Source organism: Triturus cristatus, chromosome 10 (assembly GCF_964204655.1).
Source record: "Triturus cristatus chromosome 10, aTriCri1.1, whole genome shotgun sequence".
Classification (NCBI taxonomy): Eukaryota; Metazoa; Chordata; class Amphibia; order Caudata; family Salamandridae; genus Triturus; species Triturus cristatus.
Genome location: NC_140593.1, coordinates 7,712,509 through 7,717,590, shown reverse-complemented (window position 1 = coordinate 7,717,590; position 5,082 = coordinate 7,712,509). Strand labels below are relative to the sequence as shown.

Genomic DNA, 5,082 nt, shown 5'->3' with positions numbered 1-5,082 from the left:
TTTTGCTTGCTCGGGGAGAAAATATCGCGCGAACTTGCGCACGTGGTCGCAATGGGCGTGGCCATCTTGTTTTTCACTCTATTGCATGGTTCTGGGGCCTGATTTTCAATCCTCCCTAAATCTTTTCAATCCTTTGTTTATAGCCACTTTTTTTGGATCTTTATTACTATTTTCCTGCTTCTATATTTTTGGTTTTTGTCTACTTTTTTTTTGTTTTTTAGCTACTTTTTCACTCTTTCTATTGCCTATTTATTTCCTTTACTTACTTTTTTAATTTTATTACCTTTTCTTTCCCACCCCGTCTCTCATCCCCAGAACCATGTCAAAGGGTAGGGCTCGCCGCAGCCAGAGCCGCGACCGCCTTCCATGTGGAAGGCGGCGCCCACAAGGGGTGCAGGCACGGGTCTTATTTGGGGAGGTGGAGTTGGCTGCACTCATTTTCTTTGTGCAGCGCCACCTCCCCTCAACCCTGGCAGCAGGTGGCAGGCCTGGGTCCGGGTACGGCCTCCGGGAGCGTCGGCAGCGGTGGGGGAAGGTGCGCCGGGAAGTGTCGCGCATCTCTGGGGTCTGGCGCACCCAGGCACAGCTGACGCACCGGTGGTCCGACATCCTGGACCGTGAGCAGGACCTGCTGGACCTGCTAGGAGTGGAGGTCCCGGGGCTTGGTGAGTACCTATTTAATTATTACAACTTTGTGTCTGTTCTTCTGCTCTATGTTATATATTGCGAATATCTTTTTTTCCTTCCAATACATTACATTCCAGGTTAAAAACGTTTAAAAGTCTTCTGTGATTATGACACAGGTGCTCTTCTGCGCTACTACTAATCTTACTTGTTTGCAGCTTTGCGTTTGCGCTTGCTTAGCGTGATTCTTTACGAGTTTATTTTAGAGAAATTAAGTTACGTAATGCTACAGTGACTCACGTCCACGCCTTACTTTGTCCTGTCACTAATAGATAGGGGCGTATTGATACTTAGGTTTAGGTACTTTGTAAGGACCTTCTTATTGGTTAGTGGTATGTGTGATGCCCCCCCTCACTCAGTTACGTGACGTGCTGCTAGTACGGCAGTCTTTAGAACCTTTTCTAGTTTGTTCAATGAGTGGAGGTAGGCTTAGCAGTTACTTAGCAGTAGCAGATCAGCATCAATCGAACCAAAATTTGGTGTATACAAAAAATGTAGTCATGTTCATGTGTCCTCCATGATTGGACCATACGCATTGTTGAGGAATACAGTGGAAATGCATACTTAATGTACAATTGGCATGCCTGGAATAGGTGGGCTAGGTTGGGTGGTACGTTGTACTACTACTTAGGCTTAGTTGTAACTTAGTTTTCTGTAATCAGAATGGAAGACTGGATTACTGTTGATAAATAGTAACTTAAGTAGTCGAACTGCGAATCCCCCGATATTACATGTTGACCAGATGAGATCGGTCAATGTAGTTATTGCAATTGTTGTTTACATAAGTGTTTTTTTACCGTTATTGAAAAATATTGTATTTGTTTGACACCATCCATCAATGTTTGTCTCTTTCTTATATCTTTCCTGTCCATCAGCACCCAGGGGCAGACCGACAGGGACTGGGCAGTTGGCGGGACAGGAACACCACCAGGAGGACACCGCTGAGGGCTCCTCTGCTGGCCCCAGTAAGTCTTCTTGTTTTTAATAATATTTCTTATTCCATAACTTTTACTGCCCCATTTCTCCCGAACTATAGTGTGTTTCCAAATGCTATTTTTTTACCACCAATTATCCTTCGATCTGTACGGTTTCAAAAATCTTATCCCTGCCTCCACTATGATGACTCTGAGTACTACCACATCCTATCAATCTGTCTGTACTGTAGTAGCTAGTCTTGCCCAGTTGGCCAGTGCCACTCTTTGTGAAAGGTTGTAATATAAAACTCATATTCACCAGTAGCTCGTACAATCCGTTGGGTCGTTGTCTTGTACTACTTTTACTCTTATTGATGTTGAGGCTTTGAAAATTCACAGCAACAGCCCTACCAGATTTCTTAATATTTTGATATGATACCCTATAGGACATACCACTGTTGTAGGGATCTTGCACATACATTTGCACCAGAAAATAGGATGTTAGTGATGGTAGGTTGGACCTTCCTTGCACACCTCAATCAGAAATTCCGCACCCACCACAATTCCACTGCTTGACTATAGTACTGTCTTGTCATACCTATTAGGTCTCGGAACCCTCCCCCAAGATACCCAACAAGTAGACAACCCAGAACATAACACACCCAACCTCTGTCGTGGAAGCAATTCACATGCACACCCTTACTTTAATTTGCTCACTCGTGTAACTTAGTCCACTCCACACCAAATACCACGAAGTCTATGTAAGTTTAAAATGTTTATTTCAATTTGAGAAGGTCTGTACACTGTTTTCTTAGCAGCACCAACCGGCAAATCAATAACATTAAAACAATATACATTGTTACACTTATACAGTTGGGAATTAAATCATGATAACTGAACAGTGGTGGAAGGCAGCACCACCATCCCATAGCAATTTAGTTTATATACATTTATAAATGAAGATGTGAGTGAATGGACCCCTCACCTCAGAAGAACCTAGTACTGGTAGTTGGTGCATCGTTCAGAAGCTCTGGTTCGTAGAAGGGAATCTTGCGTCTGTAATGCGAAAAAAGAAATGGTGTGCGTTAGTATATTGCAACTTGCAAGCATTTCTCAGCCGTGCCAAAAAGTGTAGCATCTATGGATAAGCAATATGGACTAACAGTAACAGTAGTACACCAGTTCTTCCTAAAAAAGTGGCTTGTTAATGTTTGTTGACCGCTTGTACGCAGCGTGTAGACTAGACAGTAGCAGTGTGAGGCAGGTCATGTGGGCTCAAAGGTGTCTGAAGAAGCTGCAAGGTAAAGGTAACGTCACATGTGCATGGCTAGGGCTAATCAAGCAAAGGCTACAATGATCATATAACTATTAGTGTCTACTCTACTACTACCTGATTTGTACTAGTGATGTATGTTAGTATTAACTCATTTTTCAACCTTGCTACTGATCAATAGGGGGGAGGTGTATATGACGCCTAATAAATGTGTAATGTTTTCTAGGCGCACTACCGACCACCATTGCTGGGGCCAGCGAAGGCGACGCCGAGGGCGAGGATGCGGCAGTTGCAGATAGCAACGGAGCGGTAGGGGGAGTGGCAGCACCAGTGGCAGGCGGTGGTAAGTTAGATTCATAATCTTTAAGTATTGTTGAACTTGACAGCACACTCACTGCAAGGGTGTACTGTATGTATATGTATACTGTACAGTTGTGACTTAGGGCCCCCATTAGGATGGTGAGCGTATTGCCCCCGCCGGGCCGGCTGGAATTCACTGCCGTCACCGCAGGGGCAAACCTCCCGCCATTCCTGTAGAAAATATTCAGACATGTCCAGGCGGAAAAGGGTTCAATATGGCGGTGGTGTCTCTCTCACCACACCGCCAGCCATATAATCTGCATTTTGGAATGCCTTTGCGTGGCGGCATTGCCGTCCGCCACGGAAAGGCATGCACACATTGCAGAGTATGCTTGGGGGCCCCCATGGAGGGTACCTACCGATGCTATGGTACCCCCCCGACTTTCAAAGCAAAACGTGACAGGCTCCGTGCGGGGCCCGTCATGTTGTGCTTGGAAAAGTAGCACAACATTTTAGCATTGCTTTCAGCAAAGCCAACCAGAATTTAAATTTTAAAAAACAGGGTGCGCCCGCCACTGTGCCGGGCGCATCATCCTAATTAATTGTCCCCACGGGACCCCCACCCTTTTTAGCAGTCGGATGGCGGGCGGACAAAGTCCGCCCGCTATCCGATGTCGTAAGTAAGTATGAGTTCTTGGGGATGTTTGAAGAGTGAACTAGAAGACTAGAATTCCCTTTAATTGGTATAGGACTAGGAGCCGGAGTATTGAGTAACCAATGGCCTCATCTATCTGATTTTAACTCCGCTTTGAAAGTTTTATGGAGAAGAGCACCTGGTGCACTGTTCAACTAAAAAGTGTAAGACAGGTGGAAGGAAGAAGGACAGGCGCCATTTAAAATGTTATGTACTACTGTGCTTTATTTTATAGTGCTACTCTACCATGCCACTATGTGTATAAATAATTACCTTGTCCTACTGTTTTATTAAGACTATATTTTACAATTGTCTTGTTTTTTTCTTTTTGATACACAGCAACTCCGAAACTCAACCGGAAGGAGTTGGCCGCCAAGGCACGGCGCCGGAAGCTGGAGGCAATCCAGCATGAATACCGGCGGCTGGTGGTCCTAGCCGAGGAGGAGGAGGAGACTGCAGCAGCTATTGAAGCCTCCTCCAGTGCCCCGGGCCCCAGCCACCGCCCTCCAGCGTTACGGTGCCACCGCCTGGCGGCTGCCCGCCGCCACCGTGTCATCTCCGGTGCCCCCCCCCCACTGTGGCTGCAACTGCCGCGGCCTTAGACGCGCGTCGCCCATTTAGAGGACGAGATGCGCCAGATGCGTGTCCTCCTCCAGTCCCGCCCCACCAGTTAGTCCCTGTCACTGCCCCTTTTTTAATTCCTGTTCTTTACTCGTTTGGCGTTTGACTTTTTTCTACTGTGGACAGTGGTTGGGGTTAGGGAGGTGGGTGGGTCAGCTTTTGTGGGTTTAGTTTATTTGTTAGGGTAAATTAAATATATTTTTCTATGTTACATGCAATGTTAATGTTTTGTAGGTGGGGTAACTGTTTTACATCACACTGTTTCCTTGCTGGTGCATGGCCGCCCATAGCCTGTGTTTGATTTCAATAATTTGCTGACTGTATAAGACACAAACAGATAGATGCGACACACCTCACTCATTGACTGGTCCTTCTAGTACTTTCAGTCTGTCCTCTAGTCTATGCATTCTTTGGAGTGGTGTTTGAAAATGAAATCATTGACAACATGTCCATTATTAATTCTGCCTCCCCTAAACTTCTCTCTTACCGGTGCTTGATGTTTATGTCCAACTGTGGCACAGCACTGGCTGCATGGTGAAGATGGTTTCCTTTTTCATACATGCCATGATTGGGGTGGTGGTAGTATAGTAGTAGTA

General features: G+C 45.7%; 1 long non-coding RNA gene across 1 annotated transcript; it reads left to right on the top strand.

The window, feature by feature from the left end:
• Positions 1-1,600: 1,600 nt before the first annotated feature.
• Positions 1,601-4,319, top strand: LOC146788714 (uncharacterized). Its single transcript, XR_014969800.1, has 3 exons — positions 1,601-1,649; positions 3,098-3,214; positions 4,205-4,319. It is a non-coding gene; the product is annotated as an uncharacterized LOC146788714 (long non-coding RNA).
• The last annotated feature ends 763 nt before the right edge of the window (positions 4,320-5,082 follow it).